Source organism: Diadema antillarum, unplaced genomic scaffold (genome assembly GCF_040938485.1).
Source record: "Diadema antillarum isolate AM-2024a unplaced genomic scaffold, OU_Dant_1.0 seq00000036_RagTag, whole genome shotgun sequence".
In the NCBI taxonomy this organism is placed as follows: Eukaryota; Metazoa; Echinodermata; class Echinoidea; order Diadematoida; family Diadematidae; genus Diadema; species Diadema antillarum.
Genome location: NW_027271150.1, coordinates 609,449 through 623,877, shown reverse-complemented (window position 1 = coordinate 623,877; position 14,429 = coordinate 609,449).

Sequence of the window (14,429 nt, the reverse complement as noted above, 5' to 3'; positions counted from 1 at the left end):
CAGGCTTACTCAGGCTTTGACTAAATGACTGTTATTCAACCATTGACAGGTGTACTAGCCTGGTGCTTATGATTCAGTAATTGCCTCGATTGAAGATAGCCTGACAACTAGTTTGTTACACAGCACATCATCAGTGGGGTGGCAAGACCTTGTATCACAAATTTTCATGAAAATCACCTTTTGGGAGCAACTGCCACACAATCAGTCAAGTGATGTCTTGTCCAAATCCTAGCTGTCTTACAAAAATTAAGCCCCCATGGTGGTATGTCAAAGGAAAGGAAATCCCCTTTTTATAGTGCTTTGGCTGCCATGTTTGTTCGCTCTCCAGAACATTTGACATTTATCATTTGTCTACTAGCATGGTGCTAAATACTTCCTATTTATGCTGCTGATGAGACTGTTTCATTTAACCCGTTGAGGACGAGTCCCGAGTATACTCAGGCAGGTGTCTATGGAAAATGTGTGTTGTAGCAAAATCAAACCGTCCTAAACGGATTAATCTGATTGTCCTCTGAAGACAAGTTAGCATGACATATTTTATGTCCTATGAGTACAGAACTGAAAATAATACTCAGAGAGTCTGGTAAGTTTCACTTCAGACAAATCCACATAAACTGGGAGATATATTTGAGCTGGGTTACTTCATCATTCAATTATCACAAAGCATAACAACTTTTTCAGATAATTCATTATCAGCTTTGTCAATTTTTCATAAGCAATGTGCATTATGTATCATATCTGTAATTCTCAAATATGCAGGATTTTTGCACCTATCTTTGCTTTCATAACTATGACACAACACATAAATCACACATAATCTAAAAAACAAATCAAGCTATGTAAACATTGATAGACAACATTTTCCTCTCAAACAAGAACAAGTATCTTGACCCGTTTATCTCCTCCTCTCTCATCTCTGCTGGTTAAATTTCTCCTCTTTTTCTCTCTCCTCCACCCCTGACTCAAATGCCCCCCCCCCCCTCTCTCTCTCTCTCACCATTTACCATCATTATTGCTCAGTGCTATGTAACTCTGTGGTACAAGACAAACAAGTGTCATGAGCTTCTCCTGTTGAGGCCCACAACTTGGATTAGGTTATCATGTTTCATGGACTTAATTGCTATGGCAATTGTCGATTGTCTTTTTGCTAAAATTTGATGAAAGGAATAATCACGATCACACAAATAACATAATATAAAATCTATTTTATAATCTTAATATCCATCATTCTGGTGACTGCATTATAGCAGCTTCAATAATGATGATTTAACATAAAAAATGATGATAATAATCATAACAATAATGAATTATGATGATATGCTTAAAATCACAACAATAAAAATACTGTAATCACTATGAATGATTCTGTATTGGTAGTATTTGGATAAACAGTCTTTAGAAACTCGTCCTAAGGGCTGAAAGATTTTTCTTTCTTTCTTTAAGGACAAAATTCTAAAGACTGCTTCAAGATTGAAATGAGACCAATAATATAAAAGTGCTTCTCCGGTTGCTCTATGTTCAATCCGTTCTCATTGGGAAGACTTACCGACACCTTATAGCTCATCTCTTATGGTCGTCTGATCTGCAAAGTTGCTCCAAATAATGGTGATCCAAGCAATGAACAAGAAAGTTTAGTCTACTGGGTGAGAAGTATATGGCTCACTAGCAGACAAACTAAGTTCAGAGTTCAAGCTGCTGCAAGTCCTAGACTAACCCTCAAGAAACATGGAGTGATATGGACTGGATTCAGGAAGCTGTGATGAGATGAAGGGATGAGGTCCAGATGACAAACATAAACCAGGTCCAGATGACAAACATGTAAACCAGGTCCAAAGTACAGGCTGCAGTAGGTCCTTGTCTAGAACTAGTCCTACACCGATGATCATTCCAGGACGTTGGCTAGCAAGCATGTAACCAGACCACACAAATCACAGGGTTAGTATCATCAGCGGGAGATGAGATCCGGATAAAAGCCTGGCGAGGACAGAGAATTTGAGGAAATCAGTCATCAGTTGGGTCAATGGAGTACATACAAAAGTTCTGAAATTAAGGAGAAATTACACTTTGACAATTGTAGCCTTCAATTCACTGTTATTTTGGGTGTTTGTTATAAAAAATTACTACAAAACTTGAAGAGGCTGCGGGAGCTCCATAGCGACTGCCATTCCAAATGCTGTAATTTACCGTACCAAGAAGTTAAAAGAAAACAAAAATGAATTTACTAATGCCATTGGTTTTCCTGCTCAATTTCATTAGCATAATCCCCATCCACTTCATTTATCATCAATGTTCACAAAATAATTACATTGTTATTCATTTCATCTTCTATTATCAATGGCTACATGAAGAAAAAAAAAGTCTCCAAAATCTTCATTTTCATTAGAAAGTTGAGCAACACTGAAGACACACACAGCATGCCATAATTTTTAGTCAATCTTAAAATTTAAGTCCGACTTAATTTCTTCAAGAAACACCCCCCCCCCCCCCATCAGTTTGGTGATGTCATGTCCTATGAAAACTCTCAAACCTGTCTTCCATTTCTCACATACTAGTAACACACTTTTTCAGAGAAATTGTTCAATCAATGAAACACCAGCAGACACTGAGCCAACGCACCTATATTTTAGCTACAATACTTATAAATAGTTTAATAAGCAATACAATTTCAGTCAGACACAAAAATTAGCTATCTTCTCTCGAAATAAATCTGCATTTAATCACTGTACACCTATGTGACCCTTTGGCAGCTTGCAGGTCACTCAAGTCATGGACGTGGAATTCAACATGAAACTTTATTTCAGTCACTAAATAAAGTCTTTCAAAAATAGTACTTTTCATTTTAGGCCCTATATTAACAAATATCCTACCTTTTCTGAGCTCACCACAATGTTCAACGATGCATAAATGACAACAAATAACTTATCAGCTGTGCATGCAAATACACAAAAAGAAAAATACCCATTAATATTAATTATTGAAGACGAGTCCCGAGTATACTCGGTCAGGTGTCTATGGGAAATGCATGTTGTTGTAGCAAAATCAAGCCGTCTCAACGGACCAAAACATCACATTGATGCTGAAGTCAATCACAGAAGATTGTCTTTTTTTTTTTTTCCTTTTCTTTGCTCTGCTCGAACCTGCCACATCCTGTTCGAGCTCCCTCGCCTCGACCACCATCGGTAGGCAAGCCTACCCCTACAATCATCCGGTTTGCCGGTGGCTAGCTCCGTTCACACACCACGGACTGGTGTATTCTCACCGGTCAGCAAAGTGCATGAACAGTTTAAACTTATCAATCAATGTGCACTTAGCGTGTCTGCTGCCACTGAATAACATTTACAATAATATCAACCAGTGAACATTTAGAACTGTGACTGACACTACAGACGACCAAAATACAATTCCAAACTCACCTTCTCGGCTCGGTTGTCTAACTTTACGGCTAACGTTACTGGGGGATCATTCTACTCGATGGAATAGGGGCTGGATGAGATTCGGAAGCACTGAACTGTTCCGACACGTGATGAGGTGTACTCGGCGGCTCACACGTACTCACACAAACTTTGAACTGTTTGTGTACCCTAATGGGTATTGCCCGAGCGGACTGCCCAAGTCTGTCCCACAACAACAACGACAACTTCAGAGAGGGGTAATCCCCTTTGCTTTTTTTTTGGGGGGGGGGGGGGGGGGGGAGGGGAAGGGGGAGGGGAACTTATGCAAGGATCACATGCATTCTACAGCTGTTGTTCATGTCTCATTCTGACCCTTATATATGCACCAGGAATTTACTAATCACAGCTTTACTTACATTAGGCCTATGCTTTTCAGATGATTAGCTGAAAAATCATTGAACATACAGGTTACGTGCGATAAAAATATAATTCGTGCATCAATACAGCTGTCATAAGCAGCCCATTTTCGCCGCATGGTATATGAACGAAGCGGTTTAAGAGATGGGGTCATAATAGTCCTATTCCTATCTTTGATGACACCACTGAAAAATATTTGAAATATGTCCTATGTGTCAAACTGGATCTGTCTGATAGATAAGGAAGACTCCTAATTAATTCATGTTTCATTACATGATGACCAGCCACACTGTAAGGAAGATAATGTTTCTATGATGGCATTTAATTTTCACCATATACCTACTTGTAACGTAGTGTTATGCGCAAAGATTGGTACAATAAAAACAAGAATTACTCGACTGGGGGCGCCCGGCCATTGATCTGACAGAGTAGTGTGTAATTTGTAAAGAACTGTAGTTTGAAGATCCATATCAGTTTTGTTTGTCAGAATTAGATAAGATCGGCTTTCCAGGGACAGGGCTACAGGCTCTAAAACACTTTCTCGACGGGCATCTCTAATTTACACTTTGCACACATGTCTGGACGGGATTGACTTTTGTTTTATATGTTTTATCATTCAGGAGAATTTCATTTCGTTTAATGAATAAACAGACAAAATATACTTGAAATTATGTTTTTAGAGTTCGCAATGAATTTTCAGTTTGCTCAGAAGGATGGCGGCATCACGTGACACCGAGATCAAAGGCACAAATGCCTTTTTTTTTTCATCCTTCGAAAAGTGCCAGCTGTTTGAATAATCATACTGACCAGCTCTCCAGAACCCCAGTTCTCGAACCTTTTCATCTAAAGTTTTCATGTCATATTTTATTTTCCATTTAAGCATAATCATCAAACAGACTTTGTTTCGTGAATCAAATAACCTTAGGTTAGACTACAATGGAGTATTCAAACCCTCAAACTTTCTTCTTTTTTTGAGGGGGGGGGGGAGGGAAGGGCAATGAGAGTGAAATGCCTTGTCAAAGGGCGCTGCCATTCCAAGTGCTGCTCGAACCAGTGTCCGTCATATTGAGAGCCTATGGTCCTCTATCCACATAGCCGCAATAGCTCCCTTTTGCCATTGTTTCACGTTTCGACGATATGATTTATGTCTTTGAACTTAACACAGTGGGAACTCCCTGGAATGAAGATGATAATTATGTTGCTGCTGCTGCTGATGATGATGATATGGATAACATACATTGGTGACAGCATAAATTGATAATATAAATCATCCCAACTTAGTAACATCGGTGTTACATTGCTCTCAATACTGATTCTCACCGGCATGATGGGACAAAAAAAGAGAAAGAATGTGGTGCGTGCAAAACAATGCTGTCGTTCTTGCATGACTTGATTTGACTTTGGCTTTATAATATACATGAAATGATTAATTGCCCTCATTTGCTCTCAACGTGCATAAATCACTCCTCAACAATGGAACACCATACCATTAAGACTACTGAAATAACTAAGGAAGATTTATGGTGATGTTCGTTCTCATTTCATTTATTTTAGTTACCACAAAATTAATTAGCCTACATGCTTGACATCTACAGCCTATCACATGTATAGTGATGAAAATCCCATGAATAAGGAATAAACCGTTCATGATAAGTCAAGTACAGTATGTTCTGATTATTTGGAATCTATTGTGTGCATCTTCCTTTGTCAGCTAAATGTGTCACAACATAAATGATAATATCATGAAAATTATTCAAAATTGTCGACAATCAACTGATTGATATAATATTTCCTTCTGCACAAATATATTTGGAATCTATAACATTTCCTTCTGCACAAATATATTTGGAATCTATTGTGTGCATCTTCCTTTGTCAGCTAAGTATGTCACAACATTAATGATATTATAATGAAAATTATTCAAAATTGTCGACAATCAACTGATTGATATATTTCCTTCTGCATAAATCGTTCAGTGGGGAGTAAAGACAGGAAGTAATGTAAACGGAAATGCAAAGTTTCTCTAAAGAGAAATGTTTAGATCGAAATCAAGAATATGAATGAGAGGAGTAGGATAATAAAAATTGACTGCAAATCATCAGGGTTCTTGAGTGTACATTAATGAAAAGATTTTTGATAAAACCGACCGGTCCATGTGTGAAATATACCAATAAGAACACCGAATGCATAATATATCTGTATGGGTCGAGAGGGATATGGTGGGTCAGAACATCTTGTCCAAAGACACTTGACGGGAATCGAACTCCGGACCTCCTATACTGAAAGTCAAGAGTCTTATCCAATATTAAATTATGCCATAAATGTGGTGGCCCCACTATAACTGGACCGGTTCTTTAATGTAATCAAATTTTATGAATGCTTTCTTCACAAAAGGTGCCCTTAACAACCACAAAGCTTGCCGAAGGCTTGCCCTACTTAGCAACAACTAAGTGAACTCCTATCTGTGGTTTAAGAAGGGAGCGGGCAAATGAATGCTTCGTTACTAGTCTATAGATGAATCCATGGACCTAATATACATGGACTGTTCACGGCAGTCTTTCTTTGATGTAATGATCGTCGCCGACACATGATAGTGTGCATCTTAATGAGTACATTCAGGTGTCTGGACAATAACGATTCATGTTGTGTGATCATGTATCGTCACTAACAAAAGAATCGTTCAGCTCATTTGCAGTCTTGTTTCGCTGATGTGCCTTTTTCAGACGGAAATGTCTTGGAATAAATACAGATGATGAGGAGCAGCAAACCTGAGATCATGACAAATTCTATGTCAAAAGATGGGTAATTGCTGATTCGCACATTTTCGCACACGCATAAGACCTTGCCTAATGGCAAGATATACATGTTCTCTACCATTACCGTCTCTTTTTGCTCTGGAATAAGCTGCGGAAAAGTGAAATATTGAGATCACAAATGACAATCATTCTGCCAGAATGTTAGCTTTCCTTTAAAAACTGCCTGCTTCTCCCAAGCGAAATTGTTTGAGGTATGATTTCCTAACATACACCACAACTGCGCATTCACTTTACTTGATTTTTGTAAGTTATTTTCTTCTGCGCATATAGGCCTAGTTTTAGACTTCTCGAATCTCCGTCTTGTTCTTGGGGGGGGGGGGGGGGGGGCTTCCAAAGAAGAACGAAAACACTTTCAATATGGGTTATGCAATGAGCCAGGTGCGCTATGTCAGTGCATAAATTATCTTTTGTTAGGCGAACTCGAAGCCCCAGTAAGAAATTATGACAAAAAACAGTACCAAAACAGAATTGGTCTATTAAAAGAAAAATCTTGACAGAAACGGTACTACCAAATTAATATGCAAATCAAGTGAGGTGATGATGCCATCAACCCATAGTTTACCGTTTTGTCTGCCCACAGAATGTTGTTAGGCCTACTTCTCTTTATTTTATATATTAATGATATCCAGAACTCCTCTAAGATTCTCTCCTTCGTTTGCTTTGCAGATGATACAAACTTGTTCTTCTCTCATCAAAATCCTGATTCGCTTATAAACATAATAAATAAAGAACTTGTTTCTGTCCAATCTTGGATTTTTGCGAACAAATTATCCTTAAACATTGATAAAACTCAGTATATGTTATTCAGTAATTCGCTACCTGTGTTACCTCTCTCTGTCAAGATAAACAACATTGATCTGTCACAGGTCAACAATACAAAATTTTTGGGTCTTCATATCGATAGTGATTTATCTTGGAGAACCCATGTTAATTATGTGAGCAGAATTATTGCTAGAAATACCAGGGTTCTTAACAAACTTAGCTATTGTTTTCCAAGTAATATTCTACAGAGCATATATTCAACTTTGATATCTCCCTATCTCAACTATGGGATTCTGGCGTGGGGAAATGCTTCTAAAAACCTTATCGATTCGTTATTTCTTGTACAAAAACGAGCTGTTAGAATTGTTAACCACACTGGATATTTATCCCACACGAACGAACTTTTTGTTAGTAATAAAATTTTGAAAATTCCCGAGTTATTTTATTACAACGTCGGCCTGTTTATGTTTCAATTTTCAACTGGCCAATTACCAGACGTATTTTCCCAAATGTTTACAAGAAATTATACAGTTCATGATTATCCAACTCGTCAACGTTAGGCATATCACCTTCCACGTACCCGAACAATTTTCGCGAAAAAAAAAACCATTATGTTCGCTGGGCCCAAATATTGGAACGATCTCCCTATGGAACTTGTAAGTTGTACCACTGTAACCTCATTCAAACGAAAACTGAAGCAATATCTTCTTAGCAGCTACATTGTACGGCATGCATAGTGTATAGTTCTTGTTGCTCTTCACGTTACCCCTTGTCTACCCCACCTTAGTCCGGCGGGATCCTAACCATGAACACTATTTTTTGAACAGTCTGCCTGTTGCGCTGTTCATGCACCTATTGTTCCACTCGGTTATCGAAATTCTCGCGCGTGACAGCTGTCGGTTACTATGGTCACACGGAATGCTTGGTTTTAGGACCCATGCTGGAATGTTACTCCTGAGCTTTCGGTATTGTTTACATTCACGACAAATCTCATTATTCCACCTTCTACTTATGTATTTATGACATACAGTTACGCCATTTTCTATACCCTGCAACACATCCCTTGAATCTCTGCAGTTGTTGTTCACTGCTGCAACATGTGACCTTTCTGTTTTCTGTATTTTTATTTAGTGACATATATTTAATTGGATTTTTTGTTTTGTTTGTTTTAATCGGTTTCCCCAGATATAGTTGGTCTTAAAAAACATCCGTACTTTAAACTTCCCCTAATCTGATTACTCACGGGACCTGCGGCTGTACAAGCTAATGCTTTTACGCAGGCCCCATCATATTTTTTCGCATTGTGACCACAGTTTAATTCGCATGCATACAGACCTCGTGTTTATACCAAATCAAACTTCTGTACATTCTGATGAAGTCTCATCTAAATTATGTTTTGTATAATTTTCGTATTTATATAATTTATTGTGATATATGTGAGAAATATGAAAATAAATTGAAATAAAAAATGAAAAATGAAAGAAATCATGTTTTTGGAGTCGATGGTTTAACCTTCTTGATCCAGTTAGAACGTCGTCATGGCCAGGCTGTACTGAAAACACAAAAACAAAGGTTGAATGGGAAGGAAACAAAATCTTCTTGTGGATTTTTGTGTTTTGTTTGTTTGTTTGATTGTTTGCGTGTTTGTTTGTTTGTTTGTTTGTTTGTTTGTTTGTTTGTTTGTTTGTTTGTTCAATTTGTTGAAGATTTGTGCAGGTGAATGGGAAACCCCTGATCCGATACTATCGTCACCTCTTCTAATTTGCCCTTTCATGCCTGTATAGTCCCATCAATGAGATGGCTACTAAATACAACATCCATCATTCGCTAAAAAATCTGAATATTGGAAATTGAGTAATTTTTCTTAATCTAGGACAGATTGCAATAAAACCTCTATACTTTGCTGTAAGTAGGGCCACTTGAACATGGGGATGAATCGCGCTTAAACTCTTGAATATCCAGGACCTATCAATATACAAAATTCAACTGGTGATTATGTTAATGTATTCTTGATACAGAAAGTTACTTCCAAAATCTTTCACCGGTGCATAATTCACTTCACTTGGGACCTGAACACCTACTGCCATAATAAGTTATGGTACTAGTATGGTTCCAATCACATTTTTTTTTTAAATGTCACGGTATGAACTCGAGTAACCCAAGAATCCACTTTGTCAGGTCCTATGCTGTGGAATTCCTACTAGGTGTTTCAAAAAACATTTCCCACTTTTGATTCTTAATAATTCAAAAATTATGTATCAGATAACATTGTGATTGATATGAGTGATAGCTGAATAGTGTACAATTTGGTTAAAGGTGGTTTAGATATGAAAACATAAATTAGTTTCATGAAATCCATGATTAATTTCACAGTTAGGTTCCAGACTTTGCTCTATTTTCAACCCTCTGTACAAAATTTCACTTTGCACAGGGGTCAATGGGTGTGTATGGGAGTGTGGGGTTAACACCCTGACAATGGTCCTGAACAATGGCCAGAGTTTGAATGCTTCATTATTTATTCATGAGAAATTCCACTGTCACAACTAGTCTTTATACAGCATCTGGCAGTATCTGTGTAAAGTCAAACGTCTGTCGATACTGTCGTTGAGTCGCGACAGTGCTCTCCCTACTTCTGAAAAACAGAATTACAACTAGAGATTGTAATTTGTCATCACTGACAAATTAAGGTGATCCGATTTTTTTTTTATCTATGATTCGAGTCCTGATCGCAACAGGCATGACCATACAAGTTTCATCTGTGTTTAGAGACATTGGCCGTGTGATGTTTGCATTCTCATTTAGCCAAGGGAGTCATATCTGCCATGTTAGGTACAAAATTCTGTATACACTATAACGAAAAAACAGCAACAAGTACATATGACCTTTGACCCACCTTTGCACTCCCAAGATTGCATCTGATGAAATAGTGGTTATTTTGTGAAATGATTCTCGCGACATCGTCTATACGTGTGAAAAATATGGGAAAGATAGGACAGGTATTCACTATGAAAGATACAAGATGAAACATTTATGACCTTTGACCCTAATTTACATACCCAAGATGTTGTCCGATCTAGTAGTTGTTATTTTATGAAATAATGTACGAGACATGAACTAAACATGTGCAAAATATGGGGGTGATAGGGCGTGTTTTTCTTGAGTTATTGCAAAGAAAGTTGCAGAAAGAAAGAAATATCTCAGTACATAGAAGATAAGCTTTAATTTCAACCAAGTTTTTTATTGTAATCCCGACATTGTATGAAAAAACGAAGGTAACAAAACGATAGCACAAAGTCTCAGCTACAACATATTAAAATCTGGGAGAAATTCACCGAAGGGTAAGTGAGCTAGTGCTCGATAAAGACAATCATGTCAATTTTCACATTAAAAAAAATCCCTCCCATAGAGATAACACGTCATAACGAAGATACAAAAAGAAGTACATATGACCTTTGACCTCAATTTGCACACCCAAGATGGCATCTGAGTAAAAAGTAGTTATTTTGTGAAATGATCCTTGTAACATAGTCTTTGCGTGTGCAAAATATGGGAAAGATAGGACATGTATTCACTAAGATACAGGGTGAAACACTTATGACCTTTGACCCTAATTTACATACCCAAGATGGTGTCCGATCAAGTAGTTGTTATTTTATGAAATAATTCACGTGACATGAACTTAACATGTGCAAAATATGGAAGTGATAGAGTCCGTTTTTCTTGAGTTATTGCAAAGAAAGTTGCAGAAAGAAAGAAATATCTCAATACATCGAAGATAAGCCTGAATTTCAACCCAATTTTTTGACGTGATTCTGACATCGTATGAAAAAACAAAGGGCACACTTATGGTAGCGTAAAGTCTCAGCTACAACATATGAAAATCTGGGAGAAATTTACCGAAGCTTAAGTGAGCTAGTGCTCGACAAAGATAGTCATGTCAATTTTCATTTCCAGAAAAACTGCACTCCCATAGAGATAACACGTAAACTGGTCAAATTTGACAATATTACTTTCAATCCATTTTTACGAGGTGATACCGTTATCCAATCAAAATTTACTTACGTTATGTTTGAAAGAACATTAAATAAGCTACATCATACTGAAATCTGGGTGAAAATTGACAAAGGACTAGTGAGTTACGCTCGAATGAACTTGAAATTTGATGACGTCATTTTGAAAATTTACTTTTTTTACTTTATTAAGAAATTTGATATCTTTTAATCATTTTGCCAGCATTGCCACCCCATGAAATAATATGTACAACTCATAAGCTTTCAAAATATGTACAGAAAATGGGGGGTCACCGTCCATCCTGACGAGTAAAATCGGATTTAAAATTGGCGGTTTTTTGGCATAGTTGCACTGTATATCGCCATTGACGCGCGCGCGGAATTTCAACTTTGACGGGCCCGTATGACGTCATATTGAATCGGATTGACTTGAAACTTGGTAGAAATATTCCTTGACATTTCAGGCAGCCGATAAGTGTGAAAAAACGGGAAATTTCTATTGCATATGAGCTGTGCGTGCGTATATGTGCGCGCGCGTACGCGTCCGTCCAATTTTTTCAATTTTTCAATAAATGCTCCAAATGATCTGAAACGTGTGCAAAAAAAATTTGAGCTCGATTGGAGCATGTCAACATTTTAACGTGCGCGTACGCGCACGGTTTGAGTGTAAACTGAAAAGTGCGAGAATGTGTAGAATACGTTTGATTTGAACTATATGTGACGTAAATTTCATTGAAAAATTCCTTTCCATTAATGAGATATTAATGAAAATGTGTTTTCATATAATGACGTCATAGTGACGTCACGGTCCATTGATCACAATGATTTTACAAAATCTGTCGTCTTTGTGACATGATACATATATGGTATAATTTTGAAATTGATAGGCAGAGGACTTTCTGAGTTAATCTCTGCACAACTTTTGTCCAGAAATAAAGAATCAGTACAGATACAATAGGTGATCCGAAGGATACTCGGATCACCTAATGAATACCTTCTGTTCTATCGTAAATGTGGTGACAGGAAGCAAAGAAAACTAGAGATTGTAATTTGTCATCACTGACAAATTAAGGTGATCCGATTTTTTTTATCAATGATTCGAGTCCTGATACTGCAAAGTCTCAGCTACAACATATCAAAATCTGAGAGAAATTCACCGAAGCATAAGTAAGATAGTGCTCGATAAAGAGAGTCATGTCAATTTTCACATCTAAAAAATTCCCTCCCATAGAGATAACACGTCATAGCGAACATAGAAAAAGAAGTACATATGACCTTTGACCCCACTTTGCACAGACAAGATGGCATCTGAGCAAAAAGTGGTTATTTTATGAAATGATCCCTGTAACATGGATTTTACGTGTGAAAAATATGGGAAAGATAGGTCATGTATTCACCAAGATACAGGATGAAACATTTATGACCTTTGACCCTAATTTACATACCCAAGATGGCGTCTGATCAAGTAGTTGTTATTTTATGAAATAATGTTCGTGACATGAACTAAACATGTGCAAAATATGGTGGTGATAGGGTATGTTTTTCTTGAGTTATTGCACATAAAGTTGCAAAAAGAAAGGAATATCTCAATACATCGAAGATAAACTTTAATTTCAACCAAGTTTTTTCACGTGATCCCGACAACGTATGAAAAAACAAAGGGCACACTTACGATAGCCCTACGTCTCAGCTACAACATATTAAAACCTTAGAGAAATTCACTAAAGCATAAGTGAGCTAGTGCTCGATAAAGATAGTCATGTCAATTTTCATTTCCATAAAAATTGCACTCCCATAGAGATTACACGTAAACTGGTCAAATTTGACAAGGTTACCTTCAATCCATTTTTTCGAGGTGATGTCGTCATCTAATGAAAATTGTGTATTTAATTTATGAAAGAGCATTTCATAAGCTACAACATATTGAAATTTGGGTGAAAATTGGCAAAGGATAAGTGAGATACGCTCGAGTAAACTTGAAATTTGATGACGTCATTTTGAAAATTTACTTTTTTTACTTTATTAAGAAATTTGATATCTTTTAATCATTTTTTCAGCATCGCCAACCCATGAAATGACATATACAACTCATCAGCTTTCAGAATATGTAAAGGAAATGGGGGGTCACCGTCCATCCTGACGAGTAAAATCGGATTTAAGATTTGCGGTTTTTTGGCATAGTTGCACTGTCTATCGCCATTGACGCGCGCGCGGAATTTCAACTTTGACGGGCCCGTATGACGTCATATTGAGTCGGATTGACTTGAAACTTGGTAGAAATATTCCTTCACATTTCAGACATCTGATCACAGTGAAAAAAATGGGAAATTTCTATTGCATATGAGCTGTGCGTGCGTATATGCGCGCGCGCGTACGCGTCCGTCCGATTTTTTCATTTTTTCAAAAAATGCTCTAAATGGTCTGAAACGTGTGCAAAAAAATTTTGGGCTTGATTGGAGCATACAAATATTTCAACGCGCGCGTACGCGCACGTTTTAAGAGAAAATATAAATTTTGACAATATGAATAGAATTCGCTTGACTTGAAATATATGTGACGTAAATTTCATTTAAAAATTCCATCCCATTAATGAGATATGATTGAGAATGTGTTTTCATATAATGACGTCATAGTGACGTCACGGTCAACTGATCACAATGATTTTACTTGATCTGTCGTCTTTGGGACACGATACATACATGGTATAAGTTTGAACTTGATAGGCATAGCACTTTCTGAGCTAACCTCTGCACAACTTTTGAGGAGAAACTAGAACCGGAATTTGTCAACACTGACAAATTAGGTGATCCGATTTTTTTTTTTTAATCAATGATTCGAGTCCTGATCGCAATAGGCATGACCATATACAATGTAGGTTTTATCTGTGTTTACAGACATTGGCCGTGTGATATTTGGATTCTCTTTTAGAAAAGAGAGTCAGGTCTGCCATCTTTGGTACCAAATTCGGTGTACGCTATAACGAAGATACAGAATGAAGTATATTTGACCATTGACCCAACTTTGCACAGCCA